Source organism: Phaenicophaeus curvirostris, chromosome 2, assembly GCF_032191515.1.
Source record: "Phaenicophaeus curvirostris isolate KB17595 chromosome 2, BPBGC_Pcur_1.0, whole genome shotgun sequence".
Taxonomy (NCBI): domain Eukaryota; kingdom Metazoa; phylum Chordata; class Aves; order Cuculiformes; family Cuculidae; genus Phaenicophaeus; species Phaenicophaeus curvirostris.
Window position 1 is genome coordinate 28,381,589 of NC_091393.1, and position 17,719 is coordinate 28,399,307.

Sequence of the window (17,719 nt, forward strand, 5' to 3'; positions counted from 1 at the left end):
GTAACGAAAAGTCCACATGCCTGCTCTTCAGGTATGAAAAATGCATTTCATAAAGGTTCTTGCAAGCCTCCCTTCTGCCCTCTGTGTGGACCCACTTAAGGGCTCAATATATTTATTTCTAGCAAAATCAAATCAGTGTGGAGAACCAAAATACCCAGTGTCAGTTGTAGAGTGAAACAGAAAAAGCCTCTGGAAATCCAGCAGCTTTGATCCTTCAGTATTGAAAGCTTTGATAGGACTGGTTGGACTCGATGATCCGGTGGGTCTCTTCCAACCTGGTTATTCTATGATTCTATGATTCTTTTTAAAACGTAGCAAATGTAAAAACTATGGCCTTACGTTTCACTCTTCGTAGCTAAAATCTTTGGTATTTCATCTATATGTGATCATTTACACTATAATGAATGTTTAAGTTATTATAGCATCATAGAACATAAATAAACACCGACTTAAAGGTCTCCCTTATAACAACATTAGGGTCTTTTAATCCTTGACAACTTGTTAGATGCATCCCTAAGATTTTGTTACGCTGCTGATGTAGCATAAATAAGTGATCCAGATGCTGTAGACAAGAACTAATGCTTCCAAGCTGAGTATTCCTTTTAAAAATGTTTGGATTGTATTTCATGAAATTCTTAGATGCATCTGTTAAAATGTTTTCATTAATACCTGAAAGAGAATATGTAACTTAAATTCATAGTCAAAAATGGCATTTTGAGCATGGTGTGGTCCTAGGGTCAGCAGAGAATTGCACTGTGGAGGCAGCAGAAATCTACTGTGGAATTTATAAATTGTACATTATGTTGTTTTTTCTACTTTTGAATGATTTCACACTGTTTCTGAATCTCTTCTTTAGTCATCTTTAGGGCTGTCCAAAAACTCTTGAACCAGAATTCTTTTGAAGTGGGAAGCCTTTTTGGCAAAGGAGCTTTTTAAGGAAAAATGTCAATTTTCTGGGGTAGAGTTTACTTCTCTTGTCAAACTATTTTGGCTGAAAACCAAAAGAGTTCAGTCAAAGATATTCTCATGGTATCTCCTGGGAAGTGTAGTTTGTGTTTTGCATTGCACAAGCCTTTGTTAGAAAGCCTCGGAAGTTGTTTTTTGCACTAGAAGTGCTCCATTTTATATATTTGGAAGTGAAAGCTGCAAGGAAGTACGGTTGGATTATAAAAGCTAGGTAAACTCTTAAGATGAGAGGAAAACAACCTACTAGGAGTCTGAAGCTTTTGGAAGAGGTGGTTTTGAAAATTCAACAAGGTCTCATCTCACCCATCTAAGCACGTCTTCAGAAAGATTTAGTCCTGGGTGATTTCCCTATCGTAGAAGAAGTTTGTAGGCAAGAAGAGAAGGGAAGTTGGTTTACTTGAGTTTTTCATCCCTGGATCAGTCTCCTACTTGTTTATTAGCATCCAAGGATCGCTGCTTCCTCTAAACTGTATCAGGAGATTGGTTAGGAGGCCCGTAGGGTGTCCTTCAGATTGGAACAGAGCTATAAGACGGATGGTTAGGAGTTTTAGGGTTTACTCTGCTTTCCTTCTGCACTAAGTCATAAAACAATCTGGGTTGGAAGGGACCTTTAAAGATCATCTAGTGCAACAATAAAGCATGTGAATGAAATGTTGACCTGAATAAACAGTTTCACAGTGCTGCAGGTTAGATACCTGGCTCCAGACCAAGAATAGTTGATATTTATATGCTATGTATGGAGTAAAAGCTTGAGATTTAAGTGCTAATGAAAGTGATTCGCCACAGCCAGCAAGTGGTGTGATGGTCACATCAGCCATCTGGAAAATGTTTGTGAGGGAGATGCTCCAGGATTCCCTCTGCTGGATGTGAGAGTGGATAAATTCACCACCTTTAGTGCCAAGTGCCTGCAGGATCTTGAGGTCCACAAGCTGAAGCTTCACTTTGAATGTGCATGCCCAGTTGCCTTTCAGGCATGGAGATTTTGAAAACTGACCCTAAACCCCCCAGTTTTCTACAGTTCTCTCTCAAAAATGGACTGCTGAGACTCAGCTACCATGTAATCATCTACTGGCCATGAGCACTTACCTGGGAAGCTGCAAGCAGCACTAACTGTTAAAGGATTTTCACCAGATAGTGGTTTCACCAGACTTTAGATTTGCTTTGTTTAGAACTCAGAGCTGGGCCATCACCCACAAAATCGTCAGATATTTATGTATTTTAACACGGCATTATACAACAGGTAGTTACTTTGAAAAGTTCTTGGCGTTTTTCCATGTGCTTCTAGTTCTTTATTCTTCATTAACTCGAATGTTCACAGAAGTCCACCTTGATAACTCATCTCCACTGTCTTATTTCAGTTCTCCCTCAGAAGGGATGCTTCAATGGGTCATGTTCCTCCTCTGGTCACAAAAGTCACGTATCTTCTTTCTTGAGACACATCTATTCACCTTTAAGCTTCAAAGAAAAACCTCATGCTGTTCCATTAAGTCATACCTATCTCTAGGTTGACCTTTTAATCATCGATTATCACCAAATCGAATCCCTACGTTCCAAGTCTGACGTTTCTTACTCAATCTGTTGATTCAGCTGGACCGGGGCTGCACATAGAATCATAGAATCACCAGGTTGGAAAAGACCTATCGGATCATTGAGTCCAACCATTCCCATCAATCACTATACCATGTCCCTCAGCACCTCGTCCATTCATCCCTTAATTAATGGGACAATTGAACAGTATTCTTGTAGTTGACATAAAGATCCATTTCCAACACCTGTTCTAATTATAGTCTTAATACAATATTCTATTTATGGTAATCAACTATCAATAATATCAAAGTCCTCCATGGATGTATTTATATTTTCTCATTTTCCTTAACACTAACAGTCACAGTAATTTAGTATTGGGACCACTGACTGGTCTCCACAACTCCCAAGACAGCTTCTGATGTTGATATTGTTAGAAAACATAAAAGAGAAAGCCTGAGCAGTCCAAGGAACTATTCCTTTGTCATGAGCACTCCCATAAGAAGCTGGTCTGCAAGAAAGAGGCACCTCCCCACCTTGTTTTGGAAGGGAATGACAGTGTTTTCTACTAACCTTCCTGCTTACATTGTGCTTAGAGGAGACTGAAGGAGTTTGGACACGTTTCCTTGATGGGCATAAATGGGCTTGGTGGGAGGATAGTATCTTGTTACTCTCTTCAGGGAAGATGTTGGTTCTTTCTGGTCTGTGCACTAAGAAATGTTTAGGAACCCAGGTAATTTTTCTGACAAAATCACAGGCACCTCCTGCCTCTTAAGGTGGTTGGATTGGTAGAAGGTGGTTTTGAAAGCTTTTTTTTCGACTTGGGAAGAGCTCATGGATAAAGATTCAGTGATTGTATCGCTAGTGTTGACTTAGGAAGCTCTCATCTGGAGGTTTAGGGGTGAAGAGTGGGGGCAAAGGATGGAAAGCGAAAAGCGAAACTGCTTCAATGATAGCTGGTTTTTGAGTGGAGACCTTGAAGAATGAAGCAGTGTCTGTAGCTGTGATTAGGTTCCTGGTGCCTGTCTGTGTGGTCTTCAGCACGACTTGCTCTATGATTATTTTTCTTTTGGTCCTCTTAGTACTGAAAAGAATCTCTAGGCTGGAAAAGACTTCTGTGATCATCAGGTCCAACTGTACCTGTCCACTACTAAACCATATCCCTAAGCACTTCATCTACCCATCTTTTAAACCCCTCCAGTGATGGGGACTCAATCAAATCCTTGGGCAGCTGTTGCAGTGCTTGAGAACACTTTCAGTGAATAAGTTTTTCCTAACGTCCAATCTAAATTTCCCCTGGTGCAGCTTGAGGCCATTCCCTCTTATCCTGTCACTTGGGAGAAGAGACCAGCACCCACCTCTTTACAACCTCCTTTCAGGCAGTTTTAGGCAGTGATAAGATCCCCCGTCAACCTCCTCTCAGATAACGTGATTCGCTCACTGTAGAATAAGCATCAAAATAAGAAGAAATCCTACAGACAGCAATCTAAGACTTTCAGTTTAATTTAAATGATTTTCAGGCTTATTTTTGGATCCCTTCAAATTCTCCTGTGATGGTGCTGATGATTTTAGCAGAGGTTGTACTTTGCTGAAAATACCGATGCATTTTCTCATCGTTAGTGGACTCCTTAGAAATAGTCTATGGGCTTCCAAGAGACCACAGACTAAGGCTTGATTTGGTCTCCACCTGCTCTGTGTGCTCAGGGCATTGTGCCTGTTTCCATGCTGCAAGGGCTTGAAGTAGTGCTGGGCTGGCTAAAGGGCGCACTGGGCAGAGACTGATGGCTTCATAAATCATTCACCTTCACTAGAGAACACACCAAAATAACTCACATCCATTTTAAAAGGCTTCAAGGCTTCACAAATGCTGCATCCTTTAAATGAACCTTCTACATCAGTGGCTGCTGATTACGTTGGAGTTAAAGGAAGGCAAGAAAGCATGGAAGTTTTTCATAGAATCATAGGGTGATTTGGGTTGGAAGAGACCTTAAAGATAACCCTGTTCCACCCCCCTGCCATGAGCAGGGACAGCACCCTTTGGACCAGACTGCTCAAGGCCCATCCAACCTGGCCTTAAACACCTCCAAGGACAAGGAAGCCACAACTTTTGTAAGGACTTTATTTAATACAAGTAGAACTTTATGGTTATCATCAGAGAAGAACTTATGAAAGATCATCTAATGCTTGGGAATTAAAACAAAGAGCTTTAAAAAATAATATTTGCATGAACTGGCAATATTGGATGGCATGGTAATTAGAGCCAATCAAAATAAAAACATCAGACAGGAATGTAAGGAAGGCCCAGCACAGGAAACAGCAAAGAATGTCTTATTACATAGGAGAAGAAAAATGTCTCTCAATCATAGACTCATAGAATCCCTAGGCTGGAAAAGACCTTTGAGATCGAGTCCAACCGTAGCTGCCCACTACTAAACCAGATCCAAGAGCACCTCGTCTACCTGTCTGTTAAACCCCTCCAGGAATGGGGACTCCACCACCTCCCTGGCAGCCTCTGCCGGGGTCTGAGAACCCTTTCAGTGAAGAAGTTTTTCCTGATGTTCAGTCTGAACCTGCCCTGGGGCAGCTCAAGGCTATTTCTTCTCATTCTATCACCTGTCACTTGGGCCTGAAAGGAGGTTGTAGAGAGGTGGGTGTTGGTCTCTTCTCCCAAGTGACAGGTGATGGGACAAAAGGGAAAGGCCTCAGTTGGATTTACCTCTATTTACTCAGAGCAGTAGCATTTGGTTTTGCTCCCATAAATGCTGTGTAAATGGTGAACAGATACACACTGAGATTCAAGTGGTCACTGCTTAGCTGATGTGCAGTTTCTTAATTTGTGTGCAACTGGTCATGTTTGAGCTGGGAGAAAGATGCGTCAGCAGCTATTGTTAGAGAATTTTCTGGGTGAGATGGAGATGCCACCAGTTATCACTTAACATGGCTTGTTATATTCTTCCCTAGAAATGTGCGTTATTAAAATAATGAAATCTTTTGGTGTGCTTGGTTAGATGGAAGGTCTTTAACAACAAAATATCAAAAGGAGTTGTCATTCTCAAGACTCTTTTGGTAGTAGAAGCATCTTGGCATATGGATAAGGGAAGTAACACCTTCGCTTTATATGAATTCAGATGAACACCCTTGTTTGCAAATCATGTTCTACACGTCCTGTTTCTGAATTCCCATTTCTATTTCAAAATGAGACAAGTCTGTCGAAAGCATTCAGACACGCAAGCAATCACTTGTTCTCTTTCCTAACAGTTTTAAATCTTTGTAGACAAGTACATTGTACGTGACAAAGGATTTCGAGCATGCGGGTCATGATGTGAGAACTGCTCCGGGAAATGTTTTACCACTGGAAGATACTATTTTGTCTGGTTTCCTTTTGGCTGATCTTACAAGTAGGATCATGTCTGTTGCCAGTGATATAGACTGATTAGTGAGAACGCTTTGACTTCTGAAACTTCACTAATTTCTCGTTGTCTACAGGAATCTTTGCGCATGCTTTTACTCAATCACATCAGATCTATACAAGCCTGTTTTCTTTTCCTCACTGCATTTCATTTCTACAACCATCTCTAAACACTATCTGGAAATTTTCTCTTAGTCTGGGTAGGTTCCCCTTCCTTTTGTCTTCTTTCACTTATCTGCACTTGGAAAGGTGTTTTAGGACTCTAGAAGTGAAGGACATTGAACAGTGTTATTGCTAGCAAGTTTCCACTTGTCCAGTAAAGATATGCAGCTGTATTTCCTGTGAAGGTCATTTTCTACTCTGATGTTATTAAGTTTTCTCTTGCACTGAGGCTTGGCCGTTGTACTGAAAGTATTATTGGTTGTTGTGTCACCAATATAATTTCTTTCCCTCCTTTTAACAGGCTCCTGGGAGCTGATATGAAAGGTTCAGTATAGAATTGCATGTTGAGTGTTACTTGGTCTCTGGAGATCTCTGGTTTGACAATAAAAATAACCTTTTTGTTGAAATTGCATTGTAGAATAGTTTGGGTTGGAAGGGAACCTAAAGATCATCCAGTTCCAACCCCCTGCCATGGGCAGGGACACCTCCCACTGGATCAGGTGCCCAAGGCCCATCCAACCTGGCCTTGAACACCTCCAGGGATGGGGCAGCCACAGCTTCCCTGGGCAACCTGGGCCAGGGCCTCACCACCCTCATGGTGAAGAAATTCCTCCTTATGTCCAGTCTAAATCTGACCCTCTCCAGTTTACAGCTGTTGCCCCCAGTTATTGTCCAAGGTCAAATGGAGGATTTTGATCAGGCGTGCTTACGTACCGTGGTATTTTGTTATATTGAGGATATCATTCTGAGAACTGTGTCGTTGTCATTTGAGGATAACACTCTTGGATCATTTCCATGACTCTTGGTGGCTTGAATGCTATTTCAAAATGCCTCATGTCGTTGTATCTCCTGTGCTCCGAGTCTTTCCTTGGATATTATTTTCCATTGCAGCCTGGTATTTTGCCATATCTTTCCTCCTTTTAGAATGTTCCCATTCTAATTATGTGCTGATTTTTTTTTTCCTGGTGATTTTTGTTCTTTTTATTCTTTCATTTACACATCTCTCTGTTTTCTGTACGCTACTAGCAGGTGGGGAGGTGGTTTTGTAACACACTGGAGGCCACCTCAGCAGCTGCCAAGGGCATTTATTTCCCTCAGTGGCAGCATTTTTCATGGGAACGATGGCTATTTTACCCTCACCAGGAGCCAAGGAACTAAGTCAACTGAAAAACAGCATTGCAAGAATCATAGAATGGTTTGAATTGGAAGGGTTCTTAAAACACATCTAGTTCCAACACCCCTGCCATAGGATGCCAGGCTGCTGTTAGCCTTCCTGTAGGTTAAATTAGCTAATTAGTGATGATGGGAGTCCCATCACCTAATTTCACATACCTGCAAGGCCGAGCTGGTCATACTGGGCCATGAAGAGGTACCTCCAGAGTAAATTGTCCTGTTTTAGGATGAAATGAATGGCCACACGAAGTTGCCTTTCTCTGACTAGGTTACACAGGGAGATCAGGGTGACTTTTTCAGAGTGAGCACCTAATCCACAACAGTTGAATCCAACCCAAGGGTCTGCCCATAACGTCTGTAGTTCGAGACCTGGATCTGAAGTTGCTCTGTTTAACCAGCATATTCTAGTGCTGGCTGTGCTCTGCCTTGTGGTTCACTTTTTCAGATGTCATCCTTGCAGCACTGGGAAGGACTGGGCAGCAGACCAGTGGCTTCCCTTCATTCTTAGAGCCTCCTTTAAATGCAGCTGTCACACATTTAACGTGTGAGAGTATGGGAGCAAAATCTGCTCTGTGCTTTTTCTCCTCAGTGAGGAGAAGGATGCAGGGGCAACAGAAAACCTTTCTCTCATCCACTTGCGCTCTGGGATGGTGCCATTTCTCCCTTTCTCTGCCATTCTCCCCTGGTCAGGTCTCTTTGATTTTCCAGTTTTGCTTTGTGTTTCTCCCACTAGTAGTCTAGAACCTATGTCTTGTCTTGTCTCCTGTCTTTACTCTTCCTCTAGCCCTGTAAAGTGCTTTGCTTAGGTTTTTGTTTTCTGTCTGGGCACACCTGACCCGTCCATACGACAGCTGTGGAACATAAAAAGAGAAAGAAGGGAAGAGGACACACTCATCTTGCTCCTTTTTGATCTGGGGTCCTGCCACGAGGCTTGAGCTGGCTTCTTCCCTGCTTGCCTTCCATCCTTTGATGTGGCATCGCTGAGTGTAATCTAATGTTGGCTACTGTGTCTATCCAATGGAAGCAATTGCTCTCATCTGGAGATCTGGAGCCATGGGTTTAACTTCTTTAAATTTCAGGATGTTCCATAGCTGATACTTCTCAACTTTTGGATCAATATTTGAGTGTCATTTCTGTCATGCAAAAGGCTTGCGCTGCTGCTGAAGCGTGGGGTGGCTGGATGGAGCCTTTATAGACCTTTCTGCTTCATCTTGCTTGGACATTAGGAAAAATTTCTTCACTTAAAGTGTCCTCAAGCACTGGCAGAAGCTGCCAAGGGTGGTGTCCCCATCCCTGGAGGTGTTTAAAAGATGGTCAGATTAAGTGTTCAGGGATATGATTTAGTAGTGGACAGGTAGGGTTGGACTTGATGATCTCAAAGGTCTTTTCCAGCCTAGTGATTCTACGATTCTATGATCTCTGCACCTCTGAGATTGTAGCTGGAGAACTGGTACCACCCTACCCAGATTAAGTTTGCGTTCCAAGCCTGTCCAGTGCTCTTAAGAAGACAACTGTCAGGTCCACTTGGAAGCTCCTGGAAGGCAAGAATGTGTTGGAAAGCCTAAGTTGATGGAATAGGCATTAAACACTTAAATACTGCACAAACATCCCAGCTTCTGTGGCCTGTCCTAAGCCTCTCTGGATGTGAAGGGCTGAAAAGTGGTGCCCTAAATCTTCAGAAATAAGATGACAAATGCATATATAAATGTTATGTAATTATACAAGTCAAGACATATACCTGCATCATTCTCCGAATAATTCACTGGTTCTTTGGTGGTTTAGTTCCAGTGGACAGGAGTGTGGGGACAGCATCAAGTTCTTATGTGGATGCTTTATAGAAGCAAGACTTAGAATCATAGAATCATTAGGTTGGAAAAGACTTCTGAGACCATCAAGTCCCACCGTGCCTCCCTATTACTCTTGAGACAATCCAGAACCAGGTTGCAGAAGAACTGACACCTATATTTGAACCCTCTATTTTTTTTTTGGCTTTTGGGGTGCTTAAGAATGCTGAAAATTTGATCTGTCATACATCTAGTATGGCCCTGAAGATCACACGCTGTTTCTGTAATTTACAGCTGCAAACAAGTCAATAGCAGAGATCTTCTCATCTAATAGAGACTTTGATTAAAACATCGTGGAAGGAATTTTGTTTCATATTTCTAGTTATCTCTGAGCAACACTTTACACAAAGATAAAATTCCACTTGAGTGTTATCTCCTGCCATCTAATAAATACACACAGCTATTGTGAGAAATGTGACACGTGGGTCCCATCTCCTTCTAGTTAATGATTTTGAAAACCTACTTGCCCCCTTCTGGTGCTATTTTTGTCTCACCCTTGCTGAAGCCCTGATTTTATGTTTTCAGCAGAAATGACACTAAGTTAGTTCTGATATGAATTCATTGCCTTCAGCAGAGACGCGTCACGAAGAGATTTGTCTCAATTTTTAAAAACATGCTTCTTGGTGAAATGTGAGGCTGTTACTCCTACATGTGACAAGGACACCTGCGCTGGACCATCGGAACCAGCAGCCCCTCACACCTCACAAATATTGTCTGAGGAAATAGCTTTATTGAGCCAGAATTAAGTGTACTTTGGGGAGTAACTAATGACTTGCTGTTAGTTGGGTTTTCAGGTAATATTAGCTTCCCATCAGCTTAGACTCACTCTTTTGTCCTCTGCAGCAAACCTCACTGCTTTTTCAGCATCATCAGGACCTGGAATGTGTTATGTCCCTACTTTATGCTCCTCCATGCTCCATAGATTTCACGGAGCCTTCATAGCTGCAGCAGTTATCATCCTTATTTTTGCAATTCTATGGTATTAACATTTAGTTTTTGTTTTTTTTAACCTTTCAAGCCCATTGCTTTAACCTTTAAATCAAAGTGTAGATTTTAACTTGAGAACATTGCATTGTTACCAGAATGATCACCCATTGTTTAAGCAGCTTTACCATTGATTCTGATTTTATATTCCAGCTGAATGGTAAGCTCTTGATTAGCCAAGGTAATGCATGCGGGAACTGGGAGGACAAACGAAACGATGCTTACAGTAAAAGCAAAGCTGCATGAAATATCTGTAGGTTAGAGCCATAGAACCATAGAATGTTTTGAGATGGAAGGGGCCTTGAAGATCATCTACTTCCACTCTCCCCCCACCATGGGCAGGGACCTCCCACTGGATCAGGGGCTCCAAGCTCCATCCAACCTGGCCTTGAACCCCTCCAGGGATGGGGCAGCCACAGCTTCTCTGGGCAACCTGGGCCAGGGCCTCACCACCCTCAGTGTGAAGAATTTCCTCCTAATTTCTAGTGTAAATCTTCCCCTTTCCACTTTATAGCCATTCCCCCTCATCCTATTGCTCCATGCTCTTGTAAAAAGTCCCTCTCCAGCTTTCTTGTAGCCCCTTCAGGTACTGGAAGGTCACTGTAAGATCTTCTTGTAGCCTTCTCTTCTCCAGACTGATCAACCCCAACTCTCTCAGCCTGTCCTCGTACGGGAGGTTCTCCAGCCCTCTGACCATCCTTGTAGCCTCCTCTGGACCCGTTCCAACAGCTCCATCTCCTTCTCATGTTGAGGGTTCCAGAACTGGACACAGAACTCCAGATGAGGTCTCACAAGAGAGGAGTAGAGGGGCAGAATCCCTTCCCTCACCCTGCTGGCCACACTTCTTTTGATGCAGCCCAGGACGTGGGCTGTGAGTGTACACTGCCAGCTCGTGTTGATCTTCTCATCTCTCAGCACCCCAAGTCCTTCTCAGCAGGGCTGCTCTCAGTCACATCATCCACCATCCTGTATCAAAGATCAGCAGAGCTGTAATGGAGAAAGGAGAGGTCAGTAGCACAGGTTCCATCTTCAATGTGAAAGACATCTCCAGGGAATGATCTGCAGCCCTCAGTCCAAGGGGTGAAAAGCAGCTTGCACACTCAGCACTGGAGGCTTCTCCCTTCTGCTCTCTCTGCTTTCCCTCAGAAATGTATCTGTGATGTGCTGGACCCTGGTGTTGCCCTTGTAGCCCTGAGACTTCATAATTTTTGTTTGGTTGGCGTTTTATCTGTTCAAAAAAAGTAGATTTGCAGTCGTGTGAGGTCTGTGTCACAGCCCGGCCTTTCACTGGCATGATTTTGTGGGCATGTGTCACATCTGTTAGGATGCGGCTCGGGGCGTTTGAGGATACGCAGTCTGCCAGATAGTTCTAGGGGGTGTCAGGATGTGGATGATGAGCCCTCAAAAAGTCAGAGGAGTAAGAACTGGTAAAAGCTGTTGACGTGCTGGTAGTGCTGACTCAGACCTGCTTGGGAAAATCACCCATCAAAGGCGGCTGGGGCTCTGCCTGCACCGGGAACAGACTCGATTCAGAATCCAGATAACACAGCTCAGAGCCCTGAGAATGAAATAGAGTTTGAAAAATAATGCTAAAATAAAACCAGCTCAACGAGGAGTCCCTAGGATTACTCAGAGCATTGCCGCCCACCCGGAGCTGCTGGCTGGCTGAGCGTTAGAGCCTGTGAGCATCATTTTCCTTCTGCATTTCTCATCCGTTTGGATTCAAGCAGGCAGATCTCTGTGTTGTTGCTCCTAGGTCCAACATACTGACACGCAATAAGCCACCAGCCCTTGTGGAGCCGCTGCTGGCAGATGCAGGGGCTTCACGCATGAGCCATCTCCAAGCTTTCCATCCAGAGCTGCAGGGGAAAGCAGGGAAGCTCGAGGAGTGCTCGTGCCAGCTGCCTTGGCTGGTCCTGCAGCAGCTTTGCGCAAGTCGGTGGTGCCCTGGGGATTCTCCAATGACCTCTCAAGGACTTGTCACTTGAAGCCTGGCTTAATAAACCTCTTCTCTCTTGCCAACTGAGGCAGATTCCCTAAAGCTGATGGGTCTCAAAAGTTGTTTTGGAATTATTGCACTGGTCGAATTGCTGCGTTTCCATTCCTGATGAGAATAGAGACAATTGGCTATTTTTGTTTTTCTTTCTTCAAGAAAAGGCCATGTAAGTGCTGCCTTTTCTTCCTCCTCTCATTTTTTTTTGTCAAATCTTTCAGCTTACGTTGATTTAATGGCCTGCAAATTAGACTCCTGACCTCTGGCAGACAGTGAGAAAAAATTCATACTTTTACAAGTGATGAACATCTCTAGGTTTCTCTCTAGCATTGGTTTTGCCAACACTGAAGATACTCAGATACCAGGACTACAAGTGTGTTTGAAAAAATAGGCTGACACATTTTCCTGAGGACCATAGAACCACAGAATACCAGGTTGGAAGGGACCTCAAGAATCATAGAATAGTTTGGGTTGAAGGGTCCTTAAAGACCATTACTTTCCAACCCCTCTGCCATGGGCAGGGACACCTCCCACTGGATCAGGTGCCCAAGGCCCATCCAACCTGGCCCTGAACACCTCCAGGGATGGGGCAGCCACAGCTTCCCTGGTACAAAGTCCCTCCCCAGCTTTCTTGTAGCCCCTTCAGGTACTGGAAGGTCACTGTAAGATCTCCTCGGAGCCTTCTCTTCTCCAGGCTGGACAACCCCAACTCTCTCAGCCTGTCCTCTCATGGAAGGTGCATCATCTGGTCCAAATTTTCTTGTCAAAAGAGCGGTCTAGACAAGGTGGCCCAGCACCGTCTCCAGCTGAATCTTCAGTTCCTAGTGTTGGGGAATCCACCCCTTCCCTGGGGAGGTTATTCCAATGGCTGATTGTTCAAATTGTGAAAAATGTTCCCTGTGTCCAATTAAAATCTCTCCAGAGGTAACTTGTGCCAATTACCTCTTGTCTTTTCCCCACGACTTCTCCTGTGAAGGGTCCCCATTTTCTTTTTTATCCACTCTTTAAATACTGGAACATGGTGATAAGGTTTCTCCTAAGCCTTCTTTTCTCAATGCTGAACAAACCGAGTTCTCCCAGCCTTTCCTCCTATGGCAGAGTTCCCAGTCCTTCGATCATCTTTGTGGCCCTTCTCTGGACCCTCCGTCCACATCTTTTTGTATAAAAAGGACCAAAACTGGACACAATATTCCAGATGTGTCCCGACAAACACTGAGTACAGCAGGATAATGACTCCTTTTACTCTGCTGGTGGTGCCCTTATTGATGCAACCCAGAATCCCATTGGCTTTCTTTGCAGCACACTGTTTGTTCATACTGAACTTCTTGTCCACCAGAACTTCCAGGTCCCTTTCTTTCCACAGAGCTGCTTCCCAGTCAGGTAGATCCTAGCCTGTATTTTGTTTTATGAGGTGTAAGATCTTAACTCTTAAATTCTTAAGGTTTTTGTTAGTCCACTCTTCTAGCCTTCTTCCCTTGCTTCGTTGGACTTTTGATGACCCCTAGGAGGATTTATTCCATAATTTCCCAGGGACTGAAGTGAGGCTGATGGGCCCATAATTTCCTGGATTCTCCTTTAGGCCCTTCTTGTAGACAGGGGTGACATTAGCCTTCTTCTGGTCTTCTGGGACGTCCCATGATCTCCATGATTTCTCAAAGACTATGGAGAGTGGCTTCTCAGTGATGCAGCCAGCTCAACGCTCCTGGGTGGGTAGTGTCAGAGCCCATTGATTTGTAGAGGTTAAGCTCCTGTAGTGGTTTGCACACCAACTCTTCTTTCATTGATGGTGTGTGTGTGTTTGCATCAACCTGCATTTCTGTTCCTAAGGCCCAATTTCAGTAGGATTTCGCTTTCTAAATGCCTTTTTGAATCTGAGCCTGAAAGGACTTGAAGGTAGGTCAGAAAAGCAAGGAATTTTCCAGGATGTTAAAACAAGAGGTGCTCCAGTAGCACATATCTGGAGATCAAACTCATTTCAATCATATGAAGCAATTCTAGCTGCAGAAGAAAAGCTTTTTTTTTTTTTAAGCAGGAAAACGTGGAGAAAGTGATACCCAAAGTGGTTTTGGTTGGATTTCTGCTGCTAATGTGTCCCTTTAGTGCAGCTGCAGGCTCTATAAAATATTTAGTCTGCACCTTCTTCAGACATTTCCTCTATTAGTGGCTTTTTTCAGATCAAAGGTCTGGGTGTTGTGACCTGACTGACAGTAAGAAGCTCTGTTTTCTAGAATGAGTCCATTTTCTCTGTGAGTTGAGCTGTCACGAGGCAGGTTGGGATACATCCCCTGTGTCTCCGGGGCTTGTAAGCCCTGCAGCAGCAGCAGGCGGTGAGGAATGCGATGAAGCTTCGTTGGAGGTTTTGTTTTCCCCAGAAAATCCTTCATATCTGGCTGCTGAGCAGAGCCACCAAACAGCCCTGACAGTTCTCTGCTGTGCAATGCCTGTCTCGCCTCTGAGCTGTGTAGGAGTTTGCAAAGGCAGATTAATATTTAATGTACCTGGAGGCTTTGATCTTTCAGCGGTAGTCTAGATACATCTAAAACTTCCCAAAATGCAACCAGAGGAGGTGATGCTGCCTTCTTATTTCCTAATGCAGAGACTGGAGCTCCCTCCTAAATTAAAACCGTTTTTCTGTCTCGGGCTATTTCATTCCCCTCACCAAGTCATTTGTCAAGAATCCTTATCATCAGCCTGCTGGGTGCTCATGTTGAAACTGCCTGGTTCCCAAGCTTCTACTTGTATATCTGCACCGCTTGGTTTGAAAGCCTCTTTGTCTGATCTTCTTCTGGATCTCAAAGTGCCCCCACTACAAAGAAAAGGTGGGATGCTCTGCCTTGAGCGTCCTGCGGGCTGGTGGCCAGGTGCTCTCCAGAGCTGTGGGTGTGAGCTGCGGGCTAAGGCAGGCAGAACCCTCACCTTCTCTTTGCTCAGCCCACAGAGTATCGGTGTGTCTGTCATCCAGGATGACCACTCAGAGGTGGCCACTGCTGAGGGCTGAACATTCATGTGTCTGGAAAAGACTTCCAGGCACTGGAAATGTTTCCCAGTCTCCTGCCATGTCCTATTGGCTCACTGAGGTGACAGCTGCTCACTGAGGTGACATCTACTCACTGCTTTCCCGTGTAGGGAGTGTTTACTCCTAACTTGACACTGCAAAGCCTGTTCTTGCTTTCCAGTTTGCCAGCACTGACTATTCAAGTGCCAAATCCAGCCCTAGAAGCCTTTGAAGGGAAGGTTTGGAGGAACACCTTTCTCCTCAACCTTCCTTCTTGGTGTTTTTATTGCTTGCCTTTTTGCTCACTGATTGTGAATCATGGACTTGGCAAGAATCATAGAATCATAGAATAATCAGGTTGGAAGAGACCCACTGGATCATCGAGTCCATAGTGGGTACCATGAGCTCCTCTAGGTCACAAAGCAGAGCTCGTGGTATCCATCATGGGTAGCCTTGTCTCTTTTTGCCACAAAACCTGGCAACGTGACCTAGACACAGTGCCTTGTACTCTGGGGTTAGGAATCTCCTTTTGGGGAGGTGCGGCCAGGTTCAAGCTTAATGTATGGGAAATAACTCGTTTAATAAGCACATGAGGTTCTGAGGATAAAAAGCACCGTCACGGAGATCAGATGTGTCAAAACTATATCAAGATGGTGATCTTGTACATTGTATAACCTTAGAAAATGGCTATGAGGTGGTTTCTGGCAGTCAGGGCTGGCTCTGTGCGTAGGTGAAGGACGCAGCAGCCTGAGAAAGCAGAGGACAGGAACACAGCAAATATGTACCTGTTGGTTTCATTTGTCAGAGCCCTGGTGAGGTGGGATGGCTGCTGCTTCTCCATGGCAGTAGAAGCTTTACATCCAAATTCCCATTACTCTTGCCTTTCCCTCCAGCTCTTGCTGCTCTCTAGATCCAGCTCTGCGATGTGCCTCCTCCTCCTCCAGCTCTCGTTCCTCATACTCAGGGTGGCAAAATTCAATTTTACCCGCTCTCTTGTAAATCTTGAGTGATGTTGCTGCAACGGTGACAGAACTTAACGTGGCTTAAATATTTGAGCAGCCTCTGCTGAGGTTTGTACTTCTGTGGGTTTCTGTGCTCCGAGCAATACCTGAGCTAGATATTTTAAAGCTGACATACATATGAGCTGCAGTCATCTTAGTTGTAGCGGCATAAGCAAAATTTTGAGAGCTGAATGCTCCTGACAGGAGAAAAAAAAAAACCAACCATAAGCATCTATGATGGAGTATTGTCCCTCCAGAACCTGCACCCTACGGTCTCATATTTTGTAGATGACATTACTGCTTAGCAGCCTGACAGGAATGTTGTGACAGTGCAAAATGCATCTCTAGTAAGATTATATTGTGATCTGCTGGACTAAAAGGTGATAGGAAATTGAGACAGAGGCCTTGAAAATAAAATGGTTACATTACAGCTTAGTGGAAACTGTGTTATTTCGGTCCATGCTGTCCTGGGTCTTCTTTCTGGTTAGCAGAGCTTGTGTATGAAGTGTTTCAGGGCTGTTCTGTTCCAGGAGTGTGGTAGGCTGGGGATGTGAAAATCCCCTGATAAATCATAGAATCATAGAATAACCAGGTTGGAAGAGACCCACTGGATCATCGAGTCCAACCATGGTCCATGTTCCTCCCTTGCTCCATGGGAGGATTGCCCAACACTGATGATTTTCTGCTCTCGCTGTAGCCCGTTAGAGGGTGACTGTATCAAGTTATCCCTTGACCCAGGAGCTCTTCCCAGGTCCACGCATACACTCTGCTCTTTTCAGTCATGGTCCTCCTGCTGTACTTTGCTCTCCTTTGGAAGGAGAGCTGAGGAAGAGATTTGAGTCAAAAGGGCTCACAGCCTGCACCCCAAATCTGGATGAGCAGTGAGAACTGGGGTGTGTATTGTGAAGCCCCCCAGCCCTTCAGTATAGTCGTAGCCTGGGGTGGTGTAGGGAGAGTGTTGTAAGGCAATCTCTACCATAACTCATACCATGCCCTCCTCACGTGAAGAAGAAGACAAAATCTGCTCCCCACTGCTGCAGCCTACTCATTTTGTCTCCTAGAGGATGATGGAAGCACCTACTGGACAGATATTCAGAGGGGTAATTTGCTCCTCCAGCTCTAAACTAATCTACGTAGCCTTGGTGCTAAGATATCTACCAAATGTAGCAGAGTTGATGATGGGTTTCCAAATTACAGCGATGCTTTTTACTAGTATCAGAAAAACTGACTTTTACTGCATGTGGAGGGAAGTTTGCCTTCCTCTTTACCCATTCCTTATGTTTTGGTATCCACTGCACCAGCTCATTCTCATCCTGAGGCTCCTTTTTCTCCTGTCCCTGATGAAACGCGGTTATGCCTTCAGGCCATCCTTAAAATAATAGATTTGCCATCCTAGGCCCCCAGCTTGCAGACCCACGTACCTGTGCCTAATCCTACTTGCCTTATTTTTGAAGGAAACCAAGGAGTGGAGAGTAATATATCCCAGTCTTTTTGCTCTAGGTGTAAAATGCATGTGTCTGTGTCGTAGCTATAAAAGATGATATACAAGTCCTTTTTCTTGAAACCCTGGTATGACTTTCAGCTTGTTTGCGTAGTACAGAGCCGAGGTGAAAGAAGGACTGGGAAAACCTATCAGAAGTACATAAATAATGTTATTGTCAAAGGGTT

The 17,719-nt window shown here is 44.2% G+C and overlaps 2 protein-coding genes across 3 annotated transcripts in view; both read left to right on the top strand.

Moving 5' to 3' along the window:
- Nucleotides 1–17,719, top strand: part of RNASEH1 (ribonuclease H1) — a 77,148-nt gene that overhangs the window by 28,249 nt on the left and 31,180 nt on the right. The window lies entirely within an intron of this gene.
- Nucleotides 1–17,719, top strand: part of COLEC11 (collectin subfamily member 11) — a 42,815-nt gene that overhangs the window by 958 nt on the left and 24,138 nt on the right. The gene's annotated exons all lie outside the window — the stretch shown is intronic.